Genomic DNA, 27,233 nt, shown 5'->3' with positions numbered 1-27,233 from the left:
TCTGTGTCGTCTCTGTGTCGACTTTGTGCCACAGAGACCACAACGAGACGACACAGAGAGTCGTCTCTGTGTCATCTCTGTGTCTGTTTCGTCTCTGTGTCGTCTCTGTGATCGTCTCTGTGTCGTCTCAGTGCCGTCTCTGTGTCGTCTCTGTGTCGTCTCTGTGACGACTCTGAGACGACACAGAGATGACACAGAGACTTCACAGAGACGACACAGAGACGACACAGAGACGTCTCTGACGTCAGAGACGACTCTGTGTCGTCTCTGTGTCGACGACACGAGACGACACTGAGACGACACAGAGACGATCTCTGTGTCGTCTCTGTGTCGTCTCTGTGTCGTCTCTGTGACGACACAGAGACGACACAGAGACGACACAGAGACGACACTGTGTCGTCTCTGACATCTCTGTGTCGTCTCTGTGTCTATGACGACACAGAGCCGTCTCTGTGACGACGACACAGAGACGACACAGAGACGACAGACACAGAGACGACACAGAGACGAGCACAGAGACGACTCTGTGTCGTCTCTGTGTCTGTGTCGTCTCTGTGTCACGTCTGACACAGAGACGACACAGGGACGACACAGACGACAAAGAGACGACTCTCTGTGTCGTCTCTGTGTCTCTGTGTCGTCTCTGTGACAACAGAGACGACACAGAGACGACACAGAACGACACAGAGACGACAAAGACAAAGAGACGACACAGAGACGACTCTGTGTCGTCTCTGTGTCGTGTCTGGGTCGACTCAGAGACGAAACATCGATTCAAAACATACACGACACATCGACGTCACAGAGACGACCTAGAAACGCAACATATACGACGACAACGAGACGAAACCTAGACTACACCGAGACGACAAAGAGACTCCCTACACACAGAGACGACACATAAACAGAGACTACACAGAGACGACTCTGTGTCGTCTCAGTGTTGTCTTTGTGTCGACACAGAGACGACACACAGAGACGACACCGAGACCACACAGAGACGGCACAGAGACGACACAGAGACGACAAAGAGACTACGACACCGAGACGACTCCGAGACGACACACACACAAAGACGAAAACGAGACGACTCTCAGTGTCCGCTCTGTGTCTCTGTGTCGTCTCTGTGACATAGAGACGACACAGAGACGACACAGACACAGAGACGACACAGACACAGAGACGACACAGAGACGACTCTGTGTCGTCTCTGTGTCGTCTCTGTGTCGACACAGAGACGACACAGAGACGACGACACAGAGACAACCCAGAGACGACACAGAGACGACGACACAGAGACGACACAGAGACGACACAGAGACGACACAGAGACGACACAGACACGGAGCAGACACAGACACAGAGACGACTCTGATGTCGACTCTTTGTGTCGTCTCTGTGACACAGAGACGACACAGAGACGACACAGAGACGACGACATAGAGACGACACAGAGACGGCACATAGACGACAAAGACACGACACACGAGACGACACAGAGACGACACAGAGACGACACAGAGACGACTCTGTGTCGTCTCTGTGTCGTTTCTGTGACACAGAGACGACACAGAGAGACGACACAGAGACGACACAGACACAGAGACGACACAGAGAGAAGACACAGAGACGACACAGAGACGACACAGAGACGTACGACACTGTGTCGTCTCTGTGTCGACACAGAGACGACACAGACACAGAGACGACTCTGTGTCGTCTCTGTGTCGTCTCTGTGTCGTCTCTGTGTCGTCTCTGACTGAGACGACACAGAGACGACACAGAGACGACACAGAGAGTCGTCTCTGTGTCGTCTCTGTCTCTGTGTCGTCTCTGTGTCGTCTGTGTCGTCTCTGTGTCGTCTCTGTGTCGACACAGAGACGACACAGAGACGACACAGAGACGACACAGAGACGACGACACAGAGACGACACAGAGACGACACTGAGTACTGTGTCATCTCAGTGTCGTACGACACAGAAACAACACAGACACAGAGATCCCAACGAGACGAATCGCTATGTCGTCACTGTGTCTAGGGAGCGTCTCGTTTAAACCCACATTCAACCTCGCTGACCCAGACCCAGCTTATAACAAGACACCGACCAGACACCGCGACGAAAAAGATAAGTCTCTGTGTCGTCTCTGTGTCGAACACCCGAAGACCCAGAGAGACGAACACGCGCCAACACATAGACGGCACAGAGAAGGCACAGAAACGCCACAGAGACGACGACACAGAGACGACACAGACACAACACAGAGACGACACAGACACAGACACGACACAGACACAGAGACGACACAGAGACGACTCTGTGTCGTCTCTGTGTATTCTCTGTGTCGACACAGAGACGAAACAGAGAGACGACACAGACACGAAACAGTGACGCAACAGAGGCGACACAGAGACGACACAGAGACGACGACACAGAGACCACACAGAGACGACACAGCCACAAAGACGACACACAGACGACTCTCTGTGTCGTCTCTGTGACTCTGTGTCGTCTCTGTGACAAAGAGACGACACAGAGACGACACAGACACAGAGACGACACAGACAAGGAGACGACACAGAAACGACTCTGTGTCGTCTCAGTGTCGTCTCGTGTCGACACAGAGACGACACAGAGAGACGGCACACAGACGGCACAGAGACGACAAACAGACGACGACACAGACACGGCTCCGAGCCAGAACCGATAAGACACAGAGACGACACAGACACAGAGACAACATAGACACAGAGACGACACACAGACGACTCTGTGTGTTGTCTCTGTGACAAAGAGAAAACCCAGAGACGACACAGATACAGAGATGACACAAAGACGACACAGAGACGACGACACAAAGACGACACAGAGACGACACAGAGAGACGACACCTAGCCGACACAGAGACGAGATATACACCGTGATGACACCTCGACGACACTCGGAGTCGTATATGTGAAACACAGAAGACACCGATACGAAACCTACACAGTTACGACACATAGAGACGACACATACACTAAACAGAGACGACTACGATACGTACCCCAGACGCCAAAGAGACGACAACTCAGAGACGACACCGATACGACACAAAGACGACACAGAGACGACACAGAAACAATCATAACACCGGGATAACTCGCTTTGTCGTCTCTGTGTGGTGTGTGTGTGTGTGTCGTCTCTGGGTCATCTTTGCGTCGTGTAGGTGTCGGCTAGTTGTCATCGGCTGTTATGTTTCGCGTGTTCGTCTCTCGGCAGTCGATGTGTCGACATTGGTTCGTCTCTCTGTGGCGGCTCTGTTTCTGTGGGTTCTCTGTGGAATCTGTTTGGCTATTAGTCTACACTGAGTGTCGGGGCGGGGTAGGGTGTGGGTCGTTGTCGGCTGTGGTTCGTGTCTGTGTAGTTGCGGTGTCGTCTCTCTGTCTCAGTTCGGGGTTGACACAGAGACAACACAGTGTCATCGCAGTGTCATGTCTGTGTCTGTTTCGTCTCGGGGTAGGCGTGTAGGGGTCGTCTCGTGGTTATCTCGGTGTCGGGTCTGTCTCATCTCTGTATCGTGTGGGTGTCATCTCTATGTAGTCGTCTCTGTGTCGTCTCTGTGCCGTCTCTGTGTCGTCTCTGTGTCGTCTCTGTGTCGTCTCGACATGACACAGAGACGACACAGAGACGACACAGAGCACAGAGCACAGAGACGACACAGAGACGACACAAAGATGGACACAGCGCCGACGCAAAACCGACGACACATAGATGAAACCGCCAAAAAAACCACCCCGAGACGACACCGCGACGACACTCTGTGTCGTCTATGTGACACAGAGACAACACAGCGACGACACAGAGACGACACAGAGACGAAACCGACACAGAGACGACTCTGTGTCGTCTCTGGGTCGTCTCTGTGTCGACAAAGAGAAGACGCAGAGAGACGACACAGAGACGACTCTCTGTGTCGTCTCTTTGTCGTCGCTGTGACACAGCGACGACACCGAGATGACACAGACAGAGCCACGACACCGAGACGACTCTGTGTCGTCTCTGTGTCGTCTCTCTGTGTCGTTTCTGTGTCGACACAGAGACCAAACAGAGTCGTCTCTGTGTCGTCTCGGTGTCGACACAGAGACGACACAGAGAGACGAAACACAGACGACACAGAGACCGCACAGAGACGACACAGAGACGACACATAGACGACGACACAGAGACGATACCGAGACGACACAGAGACAACACACAGACTAGAAAGAGATGACACAGACACAGAGACGACACCGAGACTAACAAAACATAGCGACGACACAGACACAGAGACGACACAGAGACGACTCTGTGTCGTCTCTGTGTCTTCTCTGTGTTGACACAGAGACTACACACAGATACGACACAGAGACGACACAGAGACAACACATAGACGGCACATAGACGACACAGAGACGACACAGAGACGACGACACAGAGACCACACAGAGACAACAACGAGCCGACACCGACACGGCACAGAGACGACACAGAGACGACACAGAGACGACGACACAGAGACGACACAGAGACGACACAGATACTACACAGACCCAGAGACCACACCGAGACGACTCACAGTGTGGTCTCAGTGTCGTCTCTGTGACACAGAGACCACACAGAGACGACCCAGACACAGAGGTGACACCGATACACGACAGAGAGACGACACACAGACGAAAAAGAGACGACCGCGACATGGCCGCGAGACACCTAAGACCCGACTACAACCACACTAAACCGCGCCGAACCATACACTAAACCGAGACGCCAAATACACGAACCCGACCCCGACCCGACCTCGCGATGACAACTAGCCGACGACACAGAGACGACACAGAGACGACACAGACACAGAGACTACAACGAGACTACACTGCGACGACAAAGAGACGACACAGACACATTGACGACACAGTGACGACTCTCTGTGTCGTCTCTGTGACACAGAGACCAAAGAGAGACGACACAGAGACGACACAGAGACGACATAGATATGACACAGAGCCGTAACTAAGACGACCCAGACAAAACGACACAGATACTAAAAAGAGACGACACAGACACAGAGGCGACCCAGAGACTAACCAGAGATGACACCGCGCCGCGAAAGACCAATTGATGAAAAAGCGACGCGAAACTTTGACGAATATGGTTCGTCTCTGTGACAAAAAGACGACACAGAGACGACACAGACCACCAGCAGCCCCAGAGAGACGCAAAAGAGACGCCAACGAGTTGACAACGCCACAGAACAGTGAAGCCAACGAGATGACGACAAACCGCAGCAAAAGCGCCGACAGAGAGACGACAAAGCGATGACGCTGACACAGAGCCGACCCAGAGACTCGCTGTGTCGTCTCTGTGTCGTGTCTGTGTGTGTGTCGTCTCTGTGTCGTCTTTGTGTCGTCGCTGTGTCGTCTCTGTGTCGTCGTCTCTGTGTCGTCTCGGTGTCGTTTCTGGTCCTTATTGGGGTCTTCGCTGGGGCATCTCTCTGGGTCTGCTGGTGGGGGGGGGAGGCTGGGTGTCGTCTTTGGGACTCTTAGCCGCAAATGAGAAGAAAATCATTCTCGTCAAAGTGTCAGCCCTGTTGAGTGCTCGGCGCGAGTGCGGCTCGGGTTAGGCTATTGTTAGTCTCGTTGTCGTCTCTCTGTCTCGTTTCTGTGTCGACACAGAAACGACACAGAGTCGTCTCTGTGTCGTCTCTGTGTCGTCGTCTCTTTGTCGTCTCTGTGTCGTCGTCTCTTTGTCGTCTCTATGTCGTCTCTGTGTCGTCTCTGTGTCACAGAGACGACACAGAGACGACAGAGAGTCGTCTCTGTGTCGTGTCTGTCTGTGTCATCTCTGTGTCGTGTCTGTGTCATCTCTGTGTCGTCTCTGTGTGTCGTCTCTGTGCCGTCTCTGTGTCGTCTCTGTGTCGTCTCTGTGTCGTCTGTGTCGACACAGAGACGACACAGAGAGACGACACAGAAACGACACAGAGACAACACAGAGATGACAAAGAGACAGCACCGAGACGACACAGAGACGACACAGAGACGACGACGCCGAGACGACACCGAGACGAACCCGAGTTACCCCCGACACAGCGAAGACACCGAGACGACACTCTGTGTCGTCGCTGTGTCGTCTCTGTGACACAGAGACGACACAGACGACACAGACACAGAGACGACTCTGTGTCGTCTCGTGTCTCGCGTCCGACACAGAGACGACAAAGAGACGGCGGCTCGATGACACAGCGATGACCCACAGCCTCCTACCAAGACCACACCAATAGACGACAAAGCGCCTAATAAGCCACACAGACGACACAGAGACACCACACTTTAGTTTATGATGGACACCTCGCTGAACACGATATGACCCCGAGACGAACAAAACATGACTACGAGCCCGATTCGACACTGAGACGTCTCTGTGTCGTACGACGACACAGAGACGACACGACTCTCTGTGTCGTCTCTGTGACACAGAGACGACACAGAGATGACCCAGACACAGAGACGACACAGAGACAACTCTGTGTCGTCTCTGTGTCGTCTCTCTGTGTCGTTTCTGTGTCGACACAGAGACGACACAGAGTCGTCTCTGTGTCGTCTCTGTGTCGACACAGAGACGACACAGAGAGACGAAACAGAGACGACACAGAGACGGCACAGAGACGGCACCTAGACGACAACTAGACGACACAGACCACACCCAGAGACTGCCCACACATGACACCGACACATAGAAGACACAGAGACGACACAGACCCATCGACGACAAAGACACCGAGACAACACAGAGACAACTCTGTGGCGTCTCTGTGTCGTCTCTGTGTCGACCCAGAAACGACACAGAGAGACGGCACAGAGACGACACAGAGACGACACATAGAACGACACAGAGACGACAAAGAGACGACACCGAGACAACAAAGACACAGATCAGACCCAGACCCCGCGACTCCACAGACCCCCCTCCCAAACCTACCCGACAAGGTGTCGTCACTGTGAAGTCTCTGTGTCGTACCAGAAACGACACAGAGAGAAGACACAGAGACGACCCAGAGACGACACAGAGACGACACAGAGACGACACAGAAACGACGACAGAGACGCCACAGAGACGACACAGAGACGACACAGACACTGAGACGACAAAGAGACGACTCTATGAGTCGTCTCTGTGTCGTCTCTGTGACAAAGAGACGACACAGAGACGACACAGACACAGAGGCGACACAGAGAGACGACACAGAGACCACACAGAGTCTAAAACGAGATGGCCGCGCGATGGCCCAGAGACGACCACGACACTCCTACTCTGAGACGACCCTGACACGACCCCTACACTTCACAGAGACGACAACGAGATGCAACATACTCCGAGCCCCACTAGAAATGACACCGCGACGACGACACAGAGACGACACAGAGACGACACAGACACAGACACGACACAGACACGACACAGCGTTGACACAGAGACGAAACAGACACAGTGATGACACAGAGTCGACTCTCGGTGTCGTCTCTGTGTCCAAGACGACACAGAGACGACACAGACACAGAGACGACACAGAGACGCACGACACAGAGACGACACAGATACGGAACCGAGACGACACATATACGACACAGAGACGATGACACCTAGACGTCACACAGACGACACAAAGCCGCAACAGAGACGACACAGACACAGTGACGACACTCCGACGACTCTGGTTGTCGTCTCAGTGGAGGGTAGGTGTCGTCTCTGTGCCCCCGAGACGACCCAGCGATGACCAAGAGACGACACCGAGACGACCCAGACATCGACCCGCCCCCGAGACAACTCTGTGTCGGCGCAGTGGGGACCCCGACACGACACAGAGAGACGACACCGAGACGCCCCACTTACGTCACCGAGACGACAACGAGTCGACCCAGCCACTCCGTCACAGAGACGACACAGAGACGACATCGAGACGACGACCCATACACGAAACCGAGACGACACAAACCCAGAGACGACACAGAGATGTCTAAGAGACGACACAGAGACGACACAGAGACGACGACACCGAGACGACACAGAGCCGACCCAGCGACGACCCAGAGACGACACAGAGACGACACCGAGCCGACAGAGAGACTACACCGACACAGAGACGACACAGAGACGACTCTGTGTCATCTCTGTGTCGTCTTTGTGTCGTCTCTGTGTCGTCACAGAGACGACACAGAGAGACGACACAGAGACGACACAAAAGACGACACCGAGACGGCACAGAGACGACACAGAGTCGACACCGAGTCGACGACACAGTGACGACACAGAGACGACACAGAGACGACACAGAGACGACACACACACAGAGACGACACAGACACAGAGACGACTCTGTGTCGTCTCTGTGTCGTCTCTGTGTCAACACAGAGCCGAAACAGAGAGACGACACAGAGACAACAAATAGATGGCACAGAGACGACACAGAGACGACACAGAGACGACCACACAGAGACGACACAGAGACAACACATAGACGACACAGACACAGAGACGACACAGAGACGACTCTCTGTGTCATCTCTGTGTCGTCTCTTGTCGTCTCTGTGACACAGAGACGACACAGAGATCAGACACAGACACAGAGACGACTCTGTGTCGTCTCTGTGGACGACGACACAGAGACGACACAGAGACGACACAGAGACGACGACACAAATACGACACAGAGACGACAAAGAGACAACAACACAGAGACAACACAGCGACGACACAGAGATGACACAGAGACGACACCGACACAAAGACCACACAGAGACGACACTCTGAGTCGTCTCGTACAGAGACGACACAGAGACGACACAGAGAGACGACACAGAGACGACAGACACAGAGACGGCACAGAGACGACACAGAGACGACACAAGAGACGACACAGAGACGACACAGACACAGAGACGACAAAGAGACGACACAGACACAGAGACGAAACAGAGAGATGACACAGACACGAAACAGAAACGACCCAGAGATGACACAGAGATGGCACAGAGACGACACAGAGACGACACAGAGACGACACAGAGACGGCACAGAAGCGATACAGAGACGACACAGAGACGACGACGCAGAGACGACGACACGAGACGACACAGAGACGACACAGAGACGACACAGACACAGAGACGACACAGACACGACACAGAGGCGGCACAGAGACGACAAAGAGTTGACGACACAACGACGACACAGAGACGACACAGAGACGACACAGAGACGACTCTCTGTGTCGTCTATGTGACACAGAGACGACACAGAGACGACACGGAGACGACTCTGTGTCCTCTCTTTGTCGTCTCTGTGTCGACACACAGAGACGACACAGAGACGACACAGAGCCGGCACAGAGACGACACAGAGACGACGGCACAGAGACGACACAGAGACGACACAGACACAGAGACGACACAGAGACGACTCTCTGTGTCATCTCTGTGTCGTCTCTGTGACACAGAGACGACACAGAGACACCACACAGCCTACACGGAGACCACACACAGACACCACACAGACGACACAGACACTGAGATGACACCGAGACGACACTCTGTGTCGTCTCGGGGACCCAGAGACGACACAGACACAGAGACGACACAAAGGCGACTCTGTGTCGTCTCTGTGTCGTCTCTGTGTCGACACAGAGACGACACAGAGAGACGACACAGAGACGACACAGAGACGACACAGAGACGGCACAGAGACGACACAGAGACGACCCAGAGACGACGACACAGAGACAACACAGAGACGACACAGACACAGAGACGACTCTCTGTGTCATTTATTTGACACAGATAAGATACGTAGATGACAAACACACGACAGAGAGACGACACAGACACAGAGATGACAATGTGTCGTCAATGTGTCGACACCGAGACGCCCACCACACTCGACCCAAAGTCCACACCCAGCCGAAACAGAGACGACCCAGAGACGATCACCCCGGGACGACGACACACAGAAGACACACAGACAACACAGACACGACACAGAGATGACACAGACACAGAGACGACACAGAGATGACACACAGACGACACAGGGACGACGACACCGAGACGACAAAGAGACGACACAGACACCGAGACTACACATAGACGATACTGTTGCGTCTCTGGGACGACCAAGAAACGAGACAGCAAGACGACCACGAGACGACACCGAGACGACACACAACCCCTGACTACACCGAGACGACACTCTGAGTCGTCTCTGTGACCCACAGACGACACAGAGACGACACAGACACCGAGAAGACAACAAGAGACGAAACAGACACGACACAGAGTTCACACAGACTCGAAACCGAGACGCCACAGAGACGACACAGAGACGACGACACAGAGACGACACAGAGACGACACAGAGACGAAACAGACACAGAGACGACACAGAGACTACTCTCTGTGTCGTCTATGTGTCGTCTCTGTGTCGTCTCTGTGTCGACACAGAGACGACACAGAGACGACACAGACACAGAGAAGACATAGACACGACAAAGAGACGACCAAGAGACTAAAAAGAGACGAATACCAGACGGAAACGAGATAACGAAAATGAGACGGCAGTGACACGACACAGAGATTACACAGAGACGTAGCAGACACGGCAAACAGACGGCATACATACGACACATAGACGACAGAAAGATGACACAGAGACGACACAGAGAGACGACACACGGAAGAATTAGAGACGACACAGAGAAAAAACCGAGAAGGCTAAAAGACGCCACAGAGAGGACGACCCCGAGACGACCCAGAGACGACACAGAGACGACATAGAGACAACACAGAGACGACACAGAGACGACGACACAGAGATGACACAGAGACGACACAGACACAGAGACGACACAGAGACGACACAGACACAGAGATGACTCTGTGACAGAGAGACACAGATGACACAGAGACGACTGTGACACAGAGATGACAGAGATGACTTTGTGTCGACACAGAGACGACACAGAGACGACACAGAGTCGTCTCGGTGTCGTCTCTGTGTCGGCGTGTCTGTGTGGTCTCGGTGCCGTGTCTGTGTCATCTCGGTGTCGTCTCGGTGTCACAGAGACGACACAGAGAGTCGTCTGTGTGTCATCTCTGTGCCGTCTCTTTGTCGTCTCTGTGTCGTCTCGGTGTCGTCTCTGTGTCGTCGTCTCTGTGTCGTCTCTGTGTCGTCTCTGTGTCGTCTCGTGTCGTCTCTGATGTCGTCTCTGTGTCGTCTCTGTGTCAGCTCTGTGTCGTCTCTGTGTCGTCTCTGTGCCGTCTCTGTGTCGTCTCTGTGTCATCTCTAGTGTCGTCTCTCTGTGTCGTCTCTGTGTAGACACAGAGACGACACAGAGTCGTCTCTGTGTCGTCTCTGTGTCTGTGTCGTCTCTGTGTCGTCTCTGTGTCACAGAGACGACACAGAGAGTCGTCTCTGTGTCGTCATCGTGTGTCACTGTGTCGTCTCTGTGTCGATCTCTGTGTCGTCTCTGTGTCGTCGTCTGTGTCGTCTCTGTGCCGTCTCTGTGTCGTCTCTGTGTCGTCTCTGTGTCGTCGTCTCTGTGTCGATCACATGAGACGACACAGAGACGACACAGAGACGACACTGATGATCGACACAGAGACGACTCGTGTCGTGTCGTCTCTGTGTCGACACAGAGACGACACAGAGACGACACAGACACAGACACGACACAGAGACGACTCTGTGTGTCGTCTCTGTGTCGTCTCTGTGTCAACACAGAGACGAAAAAGAGTAACAAAACAGCTCCGACACAGAGAAGACACAAAGACGGCACCGATACGACACAGAGACTACTACACAGAGCACAGAGACGACCCAGAGACAACCCAGATACGACACCGAAACGACACAGACACGGAGACGACACAGAGACGACTCTGTGTCATCTCTGTGTCGTCTCTGTGTCGTTTCTGTGTCGTCTCTGTGTCGACACAGATACGACACAGAGAGACGACACAGAGAAGACACAGAGACTACACAGAGACGGCACAGAGACGACACAGAGACGACACCCAGACGACGACACCGAGACGACAGTGAGACGACACAGAGACGACACAGAGACGACACAGACACCGATACTACACAGAGACGACACAGAGACGCAAAACAGACGTCCCCTAGCCGACCACGCTCAACTTACACAGAGACGAACCCTACACGACCCAGAACCCTAGACGACACAGAGACGACACAGACACAGCCACGCAACACAGACGACACTTGGAAGTATCGTTTTATGTTATGTTTCGACACCGAGAAGATTTCGCGAGAAGACACAGAGACGATCACGCGATGCCACCTCCCATACACCGACACTCACCCGAGACGAAACCACCTAGACGACACATAGAAGACCCAGAGACCTAGATCACACCGATACGACTCAATGAGGCTTTTCTGTGCCGACGAGACGACACCGAGACGATAAAGAGAAGACACAGAGACGACACAGAGATGACACAGACCCCGAGACGAAACAGAGACGACTCTGTGTCGGCTCTGTGTCGTCTCTGTGTCCACACAGAGGCGACACAGAGAGATGACACAGAGACAACACAGAGATGACACAAAGACGGCACAGCGATGACCCAAATACGACAAAGAGACGACGACACAGAGATCACACATACACTACACAAAGACGACACAGAGACGACCCCGACAAGAACCAGAGACAGAGACGACACAGAGATTACTCTCTGTGTCATCTCTGTGTCGTTTATGTGTCCTCTCTGTGACACCGAGACGACACAGACACCGACACGACAGAGAGACGACTCTGTGTTTTCTCTGTGAAGTCTCTTTGTCTACACAGAGACGACACAGTGATACGAACCAGAGACTACACAGAGAAGACACAGAGACGACACAGAGACAACACAGACACAGAGACGACACAGAGACGACTCTCTGTGTCGTCTCTATGACACAGAGACGACACAGAGACGACACAGAGACACAGAGACGAGACACAGAGACGACTCTGTGTCGTCTCTGTGTCGACAGTGTCGTCTCTGTGTCGTCGTCTTTGTGTCGTCTCTGTGTCGTCTCTGTGCCGTCTCTGTGTCATCTCTGTGTCGTCTCAGTGTCGTCGCTGTGTCCCAGAGACGACAAAGACAGTTGCCTCGGTATCGTCTCGGTGTGTGTGTCGGCGCGTTGTCGACGTAAACTAGTCGGGAGGGTGTAGTCAAGGCTAGGTGTCGTCTCTGTGTCGTCTCTGTATCTTCGTCGTTGTGTCGTCTATTGTTCGTCTCTGTGCCGGCGAGTGGTATGAGCTGTGTCGTCTGGGGGTCTTCTGGGTGTCTTGGCTGGGTCTGCTGGTGGGAATCTTAGTTTGGTCGTCTCTGTGTCGTCTCTGTGCCTTGGGTGTGTATGCGCTGGGTCAAACAATACACGACAAAGAGTATTCTATGAGTAGTCTATGGGGGGGTTTCGTGTCGGTGTCTAAGAGATGACACACAGAGTGGTCTCGGTGTCGTATCTGTGTCTGTGTCGTCTCTGTGTCGTCTCTGTGTCGTCGTCTATGTGTCCTCTCTTTGTTGTCTGTGTGCCATCTCTGTTTCGTCTCAGTGTTGTCGCGGTGGTGTCTCTGTGTAGGTGTAGTTTCTGTGTCGTCTCGGGGTTGTCTCTTTGTAGTCTTGACTGTGTAGTTTCTGTGTATTCGCTTTGCCGTCGCTGTGTCGTCTCTGTGTCGTCTCTGTGTAGTCGTCTCTGTTCCATCTCTGTGTCGTCTCTGTGCCGTCTCTGTGTCGTCTCTGTGTCGTCTCTGTGTTCGTCGTCTCTCTGTATCGTCTCTGTGTCGACACAGAGACGACACAGAGATGACACAGAGACGACACAGAGTCGTCTCGGGGTCGTCTCTGGGTCTGGGTCGTCTCTGTGTCGGCTCGGTGTCATCGTCGCTGTGTCATCGCTGTGGCGTCTCGGTGCCGTCTCTGTGTCGTCTCTGTGTCGTCTCTGTGTCGTCGTCTCTGTGTCATCTCTGTGTCATCTCTGTGCCGTCTCTGTGTCGTCTCTGTGTCGTCTCTCTGTGTTGTCTTTGTGTCGACACAGAGACAACACAGAGTCGTCTCTTTGTCTGTGTCGGCTCTGTGTCGTCTCTGTGTCATCGTCTCTGTGTCGTCTCTGTGTCGTCTCTGTGCCTCTGTGTCGTCTCTGTGTCGTCTCGATGTCGTCTCTGTGTCGTCTTCTCGGTGTCGTCTCTGTGCCGTCTCTGTGTCGTCTCTGTGTCGTCTCTGTGTCGTCTCTCTGTGTTGTCTCTGTGTCGACACTGAGACGACACAGAGACGCACAGAGTCGTCTCTGTGTCGTCTCTGTGTCTGTGTCGTCTCTGTGTCACAGAAACGACACAGAGACGACACAGAGAGTCGTCGCAGTATCGTGTCTGGGTCTGTGTCGTCTCGGTGTCGTCTCTGTGTCGTCGTCTGTGGTTGGTCTGTTTGCGGTTGTGGGGTCGTCTCTGTGTCGTCTCTGTGTCGTCTCTGTGTCTTCAAAAGTTTTAGTCTATTTGGCCCACCAGCCTCGTAACATATAAAACACAGTGTAGTCGGGGTGGGGGGTCTGGGTCGGGGTATTGTGGTGGTAGTCTTGTTGTCGGTGTCGTGTCTCGTTCTGCTCGGGGTCGGCTCGGGGTGGTTGTCTATGTGTAGTCTGTGTGTCGTCTCTGTGACGTCTCTTTGTCGTCTCTGGGTCGTCTGTGTGTGGTTTCACTGTGTCGTCTCTGTGTCAACACAGAGACGACACAGAGACGACACAGAGTCGTCTCTGTGTCTGTGTCGGCTCGGGGTCGTCTCTGTGTCACCAAAAGGACATAGCTACGCAACAGAGAGTCATCTGTTTGTCGTCGCAGTTGCGGTGTTGGCGCTGGGGGGTCGCGGTGTCGTCGTCGCGGTGTCGTCTCTGTGTCCGTCTCTGTGTCGTCTCTGTGTCGTCTCTGTGTCGTCGTCTCTGTGTCGTCTCTGTGCCGGCTCTGTGTCGTCTCTGTGTCGTCTCTGTGTTGTTTCTCTGTGTCGTCTCTGTGTCGTCTCTATGTCGTCTCTGTGTCGTCTCTGTGTCGTCGTCTCTGTATCATCTCTTGTGTCGTCTCGGGGTCGACTCTTTGTCGTCTCTGTTTCGTTGTCTCTGTGTCGTCTCTGTGTCGTCTCTCTGCCGTCTCTGTTTCGTCTCTGTGTCGTCTATTTGTCGTATATGGGTGTTGGTCGTGTCTGTGTCGTCACTGTGTCACAGAGACGACACAAAGACGACACATTGATGACACAGAGAGTCGTCTCTTTGTCGTCTCTGTGTCTGTGTCGTCTATGTGTCGTCTCTGTATAGTCTCGGGGTCGTCTCTGAGTCGTCGTCTCTGTGGTGTCTCTGTGTCGTCTCTGTGCCGTCTCTGTGTCGTCTCTGTGTCGTCTCTGTGTCGTCTCTCTGTGTCGTCTGTGTGTCGACACAGAGAAGACACACAGACGACACAGAGTCGTCTCGGTTTATGCTCTGTGTCTGTGTCGTCTCGGTGTCGTCGCTGTGTCGTCTCTTTGTCGTCTAGATGTCGTCTCTGTGTCACAGAGACGACACAGAAAGTCCTGTCTGTGTCATATGTGGGTCGGTGTTGTCTCTGTGTCGTCTCTGTGTCGTCTCTGTGTCGTCGTTTCTGTGTAGTCTCTGTGTCGTCTCTGTGTCTGTGTCGTCTCTATGTCGTCTCTGTGTCGTCTCTGTGTCGTCGTCTCTGTGTCGTCTCTGTGCCGTCTCTGTGTCATCTCTGTGTAGTCTCTGTGCCGTCTCTCTGTGTCGTCTCTGTGTCGACACAGCGACGACACAAAGACGACACAGAGTCGTCTCTGTGTCGTCTCTGTGTCTGTGTCTTCTCTGTGTGGTCTCTGTGTCACATAGAAGACACAGTGAGTCGTCACTGTGTCGTCTCTGTGTCTGTGTCGTCTCTGTGTCTTCTCTGTGTCGTCTCTGTGTCGTCTCTGTGCCGTCTCGGTGTCGTCTCTGTTTAGTCTCTGTGTCGTCGTCTCTGTGTCGTCTCTGTGTCGACACAGAGACAACACAGAGGCGACACAGATGACACAGAGTCGTCTCTGTGTCGTCTCTGTGTCAGTGTCGTCTCTGTGTCGTCTCTGTCACAGAGACGACACAGAGAGTCGTCTCTGTGTCGTCTCTGTGTCGTCTCTGTGTCGTGTCGTCTCTGTGTCGTCTCTGTGTCGTCTCTGTGTCGTCTCTCTGTGTCGTCTCTGTGTCGACACAGAGACGACACAGAGACGACACAAAGACGAAACAGTGTCGTCTCTGTGTTGTCTCTGTGTCTGTGTCGTCTCTGTGTCGTCTCTGTGTCACAGAGACGACACTGAGAGTCGTCTCTGTGTCGTCTCTGTGTCTTGGGCGTCTATGTTTACTCTCTGTGTCGTCTCTGTTTCGACTTGGTGTCGTCTCGGTTTCGGTGTCTAGTGGTAGCCGCTGTGTCGTCTCTCTGCCGTCTCTGGTTCGTCGCAGTATCGGCTCTGTGTCGTATCTGTGTCTGTGTAGTCTCTGTGTCGTCTCTGTGTCACAGACACGACACAAAGACGACACATATAAGACACAGAGAGTCGTCTCTGGGTCGTGCTCTCGTGTCGTCTCTGTGTCGTCTCGGTGTCGTCTCTGTGTCGTCGTCTCGGTGTCGGCTCTGGGTCGTCTCTGTGCCGTCTCAGTGTCGTCTCTGTGTCGTCTCTGTGTGGTCTCTCTGTGTCGTCTCTGTGTCGACACAGTGAAGACCCAGAGACGACACAGAGTCGTCTCTGATCGTCTCAGTGCTCTGTGCTCTGTGTCGTCTCTGTGTCGTCTCTGTGTCACAGAGACGACACAGAGATCGTCTCTGTGTCAGTGTCTGTCTCTGTGCCGTCTCTGTGGCGTATCTGTGCCGTCTCCTTGTCGTCTATGCGTCAGGTTTGTGTCGGTGTCGTGTCGTGGTCGTCTCTTGGTCGTCTCTGTGTCAGCTCTGGTTCGTCTTCGATTTGTCATCGCTGGGCCTGGGCGGTTTGTTCGCGCGGTGGTCGTTGGGTTGTATCTCTGTGTCATCTCGGGGGTGCCTCTTAGCCGCACAACTGAAGACACTTATTCGGCTCTTTGTTGTCTTTGTGTCTTTGTCGTGGCTTGGCCATCTAGGTTGCTTGTTCTTGTTTGTCTCATGTTGTTGTCGTGTCTGTGTCGTCGTGTTGTCGTCGTCTGAGTTTCATCTAGGTGCTCGTGGCGGTGCCGTCTTTGTGTCGTCTCTGTGTCGTCTCTGTGTCGTCTCTGTGTCGACACAGAGACGACACAGAGTCGTCTCTGTGTCGTCTCTGTGTCTGTGTCACAGAGATGACACAGATGACACAGAGACGACACAGAGAGTCGTCTCTGTGTCGTCTCTGTGTCTGTGTCGTCTCTGCGTCGTCTCTGTGTCGTCGTCTCTGTGTCATCTCTTTGTCGTCTCGGTGTCTATGTAGTTTGTGGGTCAGAGCGGTTTCTTTGTCATCTGTGTTTCGTCTCTGTATGGTGTCTGTGTCGACTCTGTGTCACAGAGACGACACAGAGAGTCGTCTCTGTGTCATCTCTGTGGCTGTGTCGTCTCTGGGTCGTCTCTGTGTCGTCTCTTGGTAGTCGTATCTGTGTCGTCTCGTTGCGGTCTCTGTGTCGTCGCTGTGTCTTCTGGGTGTCGTCTCTGTGTCGTCTCTGTGTCTGTGTCATCTCTGTGTCATCTCTGTGTCGTCTCTGTGTCGACAGAGACGACACAGAGTCGTCTCTGTGTCGTCTCTGTGTCGTGCGTCTCTGTGTCGTCTCTGTGTCGTCTCTGTGTCGTCTCTGTGTCGTCTCTGTGTCGTCTCTGTGTCGTCTCTGTGTCGTCGTCTCTATGTCATCTCTGTGTCGTCTCTGTGACGTCTGTGTGTCTTCTCTGTGTCTTCTCTGTGTCTTCTCTCTGTGTCGTCACAGTGACGACACATAGACGACACAGAGTCGTCTCTGTGTCTGTGTCGTCTCTGTGTCGTCTCTGTGTCATCGTCTCTGTGTCGTCTCTGTGCCGTCTGTGTCAGGTCTCTGAGTCTTATCTGGGTCGTCTATTTGTGGTCGTCTCTGTGTCGTCTCTGTGCCGTCTCTGTGTCGTCTCTGTGTCGTCTCTGTGTCGTCTCTCTGTGTTGTCTTTGTGTCGACACAGAGACGACACAGAGACGACACAGTCATCTCTGTGTCGTCTCTGTGTCTGTGTCGTCTCTGTGTCACAGAGACGACACAGAGACGACACAGAGAGTCGTCTGTGTGTCGTCTCGGTGTCTGGGTCGTCTCTGTGTCGTCTCTGTGTCGTCGTCTCTGGGTCGTCTCTGTGCCGTATTTGTGTCGTCTCTGTGTCGTCTCTGTGTCGTCTCTGTGTCGTCTCTCTCTGTTTCGTCTCTGTGTCGACACAGAGACGACACAGAGACGACACAGAGTCGTCTCTGTGTCGTTTATGTGTCTGAGTAGTCTGTGGGTCGTCTATTTGTCTGTGTCGTGTCTGTGTCGTCTCGGTGTCGTTTCTGTGTCTTCGTCTATGTTGCGTCTAGGTGTCGTCTCGGTGTCGTATCTGTGTAGTGTGTGTGTCATCTCTGTGTCGTCTCTGTGTCGTCTCTGTGTACGACACAGAGACGACACAGAGTCGTCTCTGTGTCTGTGTCGTCTCTGTGTCGTCTCTGTGTCTCAGAGACGACACAGAGACGACAAAGAGAGTCGTCTCTGTGTAGTCTCTGTGTGTGTGTCGTCTCTGTGTCGTCTCTGTGTCTGTGTCGAATCTGTGTCGTCTCTGTGTCGTGTCTGTGCCATCTCTTTTTCGTCTCTGTGTCATCTCTGTGTCGTCATTTCTGGGTCGTATATCTGACGTCTCTGTGCCGTGTCTGTGTCGAATATGTTTTGTCTCTCTGTTTCGCCTCTTTTTCTGTTACGTCTCGAAGTCGTCTCTGGGTCGTCTCTGGTTCGTCTCTGTGTCTGTCTCTTGGTCGTCCCTGGTTCGTCTCTGTGTCGTCTCGTGGTCGACGCTTAGTTGTGGGATGTTCTGTGTCTCGTTATCGTATAGTTTTCATCTCTCTTCAGTCTTGGTGACAGCTCTGTGCCAAGTAGTTTTATTCTCTCTTTTTCATCTCTGTGTAATCTCTGTGTCACGATACAGAGACTACATAGATGACACAGAGAGTCGTCTCTGTGTCGTGTCTGTGTCTTCTCTGTGTCGTCTCTGTGTCGTCTGTGTGTAGTCTCTTAGTCGTCGTCTCTGTGGTGTATCTGGATCGTCTCTGTGCCGTCTCTGTGTCGTCTCTGTGTCGTCTCTGTGTCGTCTCTCTGTGTCGTCTTTGTGGCGACACAGAGACGACACAGAGACGACACAGAGTCGTCTCTGTTTGGTCTCTGTGTCTGTGTCGTCTCTGTGTGGTCTCGGTTTCGTGTCTGTGTCGTCTCTGTGTCGTCTCTGTGTCACAGCGACGACACAGAAAGTCATCTCGGTGTCATCTGGGTGTCGGTGTTGTCTCTGTGTCGTCTCGGTGTCGTCTCTGTGTCGTCGTCTCGGTGTTGTCTCTGTGTCGTCTCTGGGTCTATGTCGTCTCTATGTCGTCTCTGTGTCGTCTCTGTGTTGTCGTCTCTGTGTCGTCTCTGTGCCGTCTCTGTGTCATATCTGTGTAGTCTTTGTGTGGTCTCTCTGTGTCGTCTCTGTGTCGACACAGAGACGACACAGAGACGACACAGACGACACAGAGTCGTCTCTGTGTGGTCTCTGTGTCTGTGTCGTCTCTGTGTCGTCTCTTTGTCACAGCGTCTAGCCAGAGTGTCGTCTCTGTGTCATCTCTGTGTCTGTGTCGTCTCTGTGTAATATCGGTGTATACTCATTGTCGACTCTGTGTCGTCTCGGTGGCGTGTATGTGTCAGCTGGGTGTCGTCTCTGGGGGTCATCTGTGTGTCGACACAGAGACGACACAGAGACGACACAGAGAGGACACAGAGTCGTCTCTGTGTTGTCTCTGTGTCGTCTCTGTGTCACAGAGACGACTCAGAGAGTCGTCTCTGTGTCGTCGTCGTCTGTGTCGTCTCTGTGTCGTCGTCTCTGTGTCGTCTCTGTGTCGTCTCTGTGTCGTCTCTGTGTCGTCTCTGTGTCGTCTCTCTGTGTCGTCTCTGGGTCGACAGAGCGACGACACAGAGACGACACAGAGATGACAAAGAGTCGTCTCGGTGTTGTCTAGGTGTCTTTGTCGTCTCTGTGTCGTCTCTGTGTCACAGAGACGACAAAGAGATTCGTCGCTGTGGCGTCGCTATGTCTGGGTCGTCTGGGTGTCATCTTCATGTCGTGTCGGGTTCGACTAGTTGTAGTCTATGTTTAGGGGTGTCTGTGTCGCCGCGGTGTCGTGTATCTGCCGGCGCGGTGTCGGCGCAGGGTCCTAGCAGTGTCGTATCTGTGGGGTGATAGTGTCTATGTCGTCTCTGTGTCTCAGAGACAACAAAAAGACTACACATATATTACACAGAGCGTCGTCTCTGGGTCTTCTCTGTGTCTGTGTCGTCGTGTCGTCTCTGTGTCGTCGCTGAGTCGTCGTCTCTGTGTGGTATCTGTGTCGTCTCTGGGGCGTCTCGGTGTCGTCTCTGTGTCATCTCTGTGTCGTCTCTATGGGTCGTCTTTGTGGCGACACAGAGAACACACTGTTACGACACAGAGTAGTCTCTATTTCAGCTAGGTGTGTGTGTCGTAGCGGTGTGGTCTCGGGGTCGTCGCGGGGTCGTCTAGATGGCGGCTCGGGGTCCCAGTGAGGACCCCGTGTGGAATGTCTGGTTCAGATCTGGGTCTTTTGTGTGGCGGTCTAGTCCCTGTGTAGGCGCGGGTTATTCTGTGGTTCTTATGGGCGTTGTCGGGGCTTTGGCGGAGACTGAGCGTTGTCGTCGTCTCGGGGTCGTCTCGGTGCCGTCTCTGTGTCTTATCTGGGACGTCGCTGAGTTGTCTCTGTGTTGTCTCTGTGTCTGTGTCGTCTCTGTGTCGACACAGAGACGACACAAGAGACGACACAGAGTCGTCTCTGTGTCGTCTCTGTTTCTGTGTAATCGATTTTTGGTCTCTGTGTCTGTGTCGACGCGTTGTCTTGTATGGTTCGGGTAGTGGTCGTCGCGGGGGGGGCGTGTCGTTGTCGGCTCGGTGAGGTCTCTGTGTCGTCTCTGTGTCGTCTCTGTGTCGTTTCACTGTGTCGTCTCTGTGTCGACAAAGAGAGGACACAGAGTCGCCTCTGTGTCTGTGTCGTCTCTGTGTCACAGAGACGACACAGATACGACACAGAGACGACACAGAGAGTCGTCTCTGTGTCATCTCTGTGTCTGTTTCGTCTCTGTGTCGTCTCTGTGTCGTCGTCGTTCTGTGTCATCTCTGTGCCGTCTCTGTGTCGTCTCTGTGTCGTCTCTGTGTCGTCTCTCTGTGTCGTCTCTCTGTGTCCTCTGTGTGTAGTATCTATGTCTTCTCTGTGTCGTGTCTGTGTCACAGAGACGACACAGAGAGTCGTCTCTGTGCCGTCTCTTTGTCGGTGTCGTTTCGGGGGCATATTTGGGTCATGTCGGTGTTGTCTCGGTGTAGACTCGGTGTCGTCTAGGTGTCATCTCGTATTATGCTAGTCTCGGAATATTTGTCTTCTCTTTGGAAGATAATGGTCGGGTCTGGGTCTGTGTCGTCTCTGTGGCGTCTCTGTGTCGTCTCTGTGTCGTCGGCGAGTTGCCTTCACGTCGCCGTAACGGGGCCAACTAGGTATAGTATAGGTGTCTTGTATGTGTCGTGTCTGTGTCTTCTCTCTGTGTCGTCTCTGTGTCGCGTCTGTGTGTCGTCGTCTCTGTGTCGTCTCTGTGTCGTCTCTGTGCCGTCTCTGTGTTGTCTCTGTGTCGTCACAAAGACGACAGACGACACAAAGACGACATAGAGACGGCACAGAGAAGACACAGAGACGACACAGAGACGACGACAAAGAGACGACGACACAGAGACGACACAGACACGACACAGAGACGACACAGACGCTGAGACGACACAGAGACGACACAGAGACGACACAGACACAGAGACGACACTGAGACGACTCTGTGTCGTCACAGTGTCGCCCAAGAGACGACACCGAGAGACGACAAACAGCACACACACAGACGACACAGTGCCGACACAGAGACGGCACAGAGACGACACAGAGAAGACACCGACACGACTCCGAGACGACACAGACACAGAGACGGCACAGAAACGACACAGAAACAGAGACGACACAGAGACGACATAGCGACGACACAGAGATGTCGTCTCTGTGTCGTCTCTGTGTCAACACAGAGACGACACAGAGACGACACAGAGACGACACAGAGACGACGACACAGAGATGACACAGAGACGACACAGAGAGACCACACAGAGACGACACAGAGACGCGACACAGAGACGACACAGAGACGATGACACAGAGACGACACAGAGACGACGACACAGAGAGACGACACAGAGACACACAGACACAGAGACGACACATATACGACACAGAGACGACAAAGAGACGACACAGACAAATAGACGACACAACGACGACTCTCAGAGTCATCGATGTGTCGTCTCTTGGTCGTCTCTGTGACACAAAGACTAAACTGACACAACACAGACACACAGACGACACAGAGACGACACAGAGAGACAGAACAGAGATGGCACAGTGACGACACAGAGACGACACAGACACAACGACACAGAGAAGACACGGAGTCGACACAGAGACGACACAGAGATGACACAGAGACGACACAGACACAGAGACGACACAGAGACGACTCTCTGCGTCGTCGCTGGGTCTGTGTCGTCTCTGTGTCGTCTCTGTGTCTCTGTCTCTGTGTCGTCTCTGTGTCTGGGTAGTCTCTTTGTACTCTCGTTGTAATCTCTGGGGCGTATCTTAGTCGTCTAGTAGTCGTCAATGTGTCGTCTCTGGGCCGTTTATGTGTGTTGTCGTTGTCGTCTCTGTGTCACAGAGACGACACAGACAGGTGCGTCTGTCTCGTCTCTGTGTCTTTGTCGTCTCGGTGTCAACGAAACAGACTCGTCTATGAGGAGAAAACTTTCTGTGTCGTCTCTGGATAATCTCTGTGTCATATCGGTATAGTCGTCTTGTTGTCGTGGCTGTGTCGCGTCTGTGCCGTCTCTGTGTCGTCTAGGTGTAGTCTCTGTGTCGTGTCGGTGTCGTCTCTGGGTTGTCTCTGTGTCGTCATCTTTGTGTCGTCTCTGTGTCGTCTCTGTGCCGTCTCTGTGTCGTCTCGTGTCGACACAGAGACGACACAGAGACGACACAGAGTCGTCTCTGTGTCGTCTCTGTGTCTGTGTCGTCTCTGTGTCGTCTCTGTGTCGTCTCTTTGTCACAGAGACGACACAGAGAGTCGTCTCTGTGTCTGTGTCGTCTCTGTGTCGTCTCTGTGTCGTCTCTCTGTGTCGTCTCTGTGTCGACACAGAGACGTACACTGTAGTCGTCTCTGTGTCGTCTCTGTGTCTCGTGTCGTCTCTGGGTCGTCTCTGTGTCGTCGTCTCTGTGGCGTCTCTGTGTGGTCTCTGGGCCGTCTCTGTGGCGTCTCTGTGTCGTCTCTGTGTCGTCTCTGTTTCGTCTCTCTCTGTCGTCTCTGTGTCGACACAGAGACGACACAGAGAAGACACAGAGACGACACAGAGTCTTCTCTGTGTCGTCTCTTTGTCTGTGTCGTCTCTGTGTCGTCTCTGTGTCGTCTCTGTGTCGTCTCTGTGTCGTCTCTGTGTCGTCTCTGTGTCGGCTCTGTGTGGTATCTCGGTGTCGTCTCGGTGTCGTCAATGAGTCGTCTAAGTGTCGTTGCTGTGTCTGGGTCGTGTCGGTGTGGTCTCGCTGTCGTCTCTGTGCCTCGATGTCATCTCTGTGTCGTGTCTGTGTCATCGTCGCTGTGTCGTCTATGTGCCGTCTCTGTGTCGTCTCTGTGTCGTCTCTGTGTCATCTCTGTTTCGTCTCTCTGTGTTGTCTCTGTGTCGACACAGAGACGACACAGAGTCGTCTCGGTGTCGTCTCTGGGTCTGTGTAGTATCTGTGTCTTATCTTTGTCACAGAACCGCCACTGCGTCGACACAGAGAGTCATCTGTGTGGCGGCGCGGGGTCTTTGGTGGAGAGTTGTCGTCGTCTGGTTGTGTGCTCTGGGGCTGATTTGTGTCGTCTCTGTGTCGTCTCTGTGTCGTCTCTCGTGGTCGGCTGGGGTCCGCACAAGATACGTAAATGAGTCAAATCAGTGTCATCTATGGGGAGGCGCGTTGGTGGGGGCAGCGCTGTTGATGTTTCGGGTCGGGGTGGGCTGGAGTTCGTCTCTGTGGAATCGCCTACGGGGAGGCGATGTATGGGATAGGTGACTGCTGGGTGCCGTCTCTTTGGCATCGCTGGGTCGTGGAGCGGGGGCGTCTCGGGTTAACCACAGAGTCAACCCAGAGTCGTCGCAGGGTGGTTGTAGTGTCTGGGTCGTCTCGGTGTCCAAGTTTTGACCCAGATACCACACAGTTTAGACATCGAGAGTCGTCTCTGTGTCGTCTCTGTGTCTGTGAAGTCTAGTTGTCGTCTCTGGCTCGTGTGTGTGTCGTCTGGGGGTAGTCGTGGAGTAATCGGCTCTGTTTCATCTCTATGACTTATCGGTTTCGGGTCTGTTTCGTGTCGGTGTTTTAATGGATTTTTCATCGCTGGTTCTTGTCTTTGCCGTGTCTGTGTCGGCTCTGTTTCGACTATGGGTCTTCTGTAGCTCTTCTCTCGGGGTCGTCTCGTTGTAGTCTCTATGTCGTCTCTGTGTAGTCTCTGTGTCGTCTCTGTGTCAAATTTTAGTGGCTGTGTGTCTGTGTTTAGTCTCATGTGAGTCGGTTTTTCTGGGTAATCTCGCTGTCTACAAGGTGTAAGCTCGGTGTTGTCGCGGTGTAGTCTCTTTTTATTCGTCGCTGTTTCAGCGCTGTGTCGTCTCATTGACGTCTCTGTTTCGTCTCTGTGTCGTCTCTGGGTTGTCTCTGTGTCACAGAGACGACACAGAGACGACTACATAGATGACACAGAGAGTCGTCTCTGTGTCGTCTCTGTGTCTGTGTCGTCTCTGTGTCGTCTCTGTGTCGTCGTCTCTGTGCCGTCTCTGTGCCGTCTCTGTGTCGTCTCTGGGTTATCGCTGGGTCTTCTTGCGGTGGAGTCTGTGTTGCCACACAGACACGACAAAGAGAAGACACAGTGTCTGTTTCGTCTCGGTCTATGTGTTATCTCGTTGTCGGCTCTGAATCATATCGGTGGCGTCTATATGTCTTTTAGGGGTATAAGAGACGACTATGAGATGAATCGCATTGTATTATCTGGTTCGGTGTCGTCTGGGTGTAGTCTCTGTGTAGTCTGTGTGTCGTCGTCTCTGTGTCGTCTCTATGTCGTCTATGTGTCGACACAGAGACGACACAGAGAGACGACACAGAGACGACACAGAGACGAAAAAGAGAATACACAGACACGCCGAAGACAATACCCGTTGTCGAATAATAGAAGAAGAAACAGAGACGACACAGAGACGACACAGACCCTGACAAGAAAACGACCAATAGACGAAACACACACGACAAGGTGTCCACTATAAGACGAACAAGAGTGTCGACCCCGTGCGGACCCACCTAAGAACACGAGACTGCCCATCGACGTACACGAGACTCCTAACCAGCAACGAACACGCGACGACACCGACCAAGACAATAAAAAGAGACGTTTATCTTATTCGTAGAGTTGACAACCTCACGACCCCGAGCCTACACAGACACAGAGACGACACAGAGACAACACAAAAACAGAGACGACACAGATACGACTCAGTGTCGTCTCAGTGTCGACTCGGTGACGCCACACACATTACACAGATAGACGACACAGAGCCGACCCATAGACGACACAGAGTAGAAACCGACCCACCACCGAGACGAACCCGCTAATACCCCGACAAGACAAACAATAGACGACAAGGCCTAGACAAACCGAATCAGAACCATATTTGACATGCATACCAACCAGCCAAGAAAACGCCCAAGCGCAGCCCTATACATTAAACTTTGTCGTAACTGGGAATTCTCTTTGTATACAATCAGACGGAAAACCGGTAAGCACCCGACATTCCAATGACCAGACAAAGAGATCAAACACACCAGGACACGTTACACGACACTGAGCAGACCCCGCGAGGAAACAGACCAGGAAAAGAGTCGATCCATATTTACCACCTCTAAGACGACACATACAATACCAATTTACCACACAGAGACGACACAGAGACGACACAGAGACGACACAGAGACGACAGAGACACAGATACGACACTGAGAATACTCTGTGTCGTGTGTGTGTCGTCGCTGTGTCGACACAGAGACGACACAGAGAGACGACACAGCGACGACACAGAGACGACACCGAGACTGCACAGAGACTATACCGAGACGACACAGAGACGACGACACAGAGACAACACAGAGACGACACCGACCCAGAGACGACCCAGAGACGACTCATTGCCGACACTGGGTCGTATCTGTGACACCCATTCGACACAGATTGAATACACCGCGCCGGCAGCTACCAGCGCCCCCCACGAACACTAGACTTATACCAGCCTAAAAATATTTGAAGAATCCTAGAATACTCCTAGCTGAAACCGTGAGGACACCGAGATTAACCAGACACATATCGGACACAGTGACGACACACTGTGTTGTATCTGTGACACAGGGACGACACAAAGGCGCCACAGAGACGACACATACACAGGGAAGACAACGTGACGACTCTGTGTCGTGTCTGTGTATTGACTGTTTTGTCGCTTGTTCGCCCCCTTGAGTAACCCGTTAGACGACCCAGAGAGGCGCCAGAGACAACACCGAGACAACCCAAAGTCCGCACCGAGCGGACCAAGACACCACACACACACCGCGACGAAACACCGACGACTCTGAGGCTTCACAGTGTCGACCCACAGGCCACACAGAGAGACGACACAGAGTCGACACAGAGACGACACAGACACGACACAGAGACGGCACCGCGACCACACCTCTAACACCACGCGCAGAATACACAGACACCACACAGACTAGACCCATAGACGACCCCGAGACGACCAAGACACAGAGACGTTACAGAGACGAC

General features: G+C 53.0%; 1 protein-coding gene across 2 annotated transcripts in view; it reads right to left on the bottom strand.

The window, feature by feature from the left end:
- Positions 1-27,233, bottom strand: part of LOC148945515 (RNA-binding Raly-like protein) — a 260,929-nt gene that overhangs the window by 139,856 nt on the left and 93,840 nt on the right. The window lies entirely within an intron of this gene.

This window comes from Artemia sp. Qi Xiang Cuo, chromosome 13, assembly GCF_049724085.1.
Source record: "Artemia sp. Qi Xiang Cuo chromosome 13, ASM4972408v1, whole genome shotgun sequence".
Classification (NCBI taxonomy): domain Eukaryota; kingdom Metazoa; phylum Arthropoda; class Branchiopoda; order Anostraca; family Artemiidae; genus Artemia; species Artemia sp. Qi Xiang Cuo.
The sequence above is the reverse complement of the archived record's forward strand: the minus strand, read 5'-3'. Positions and strand labels throughout refer to the sequence as shown.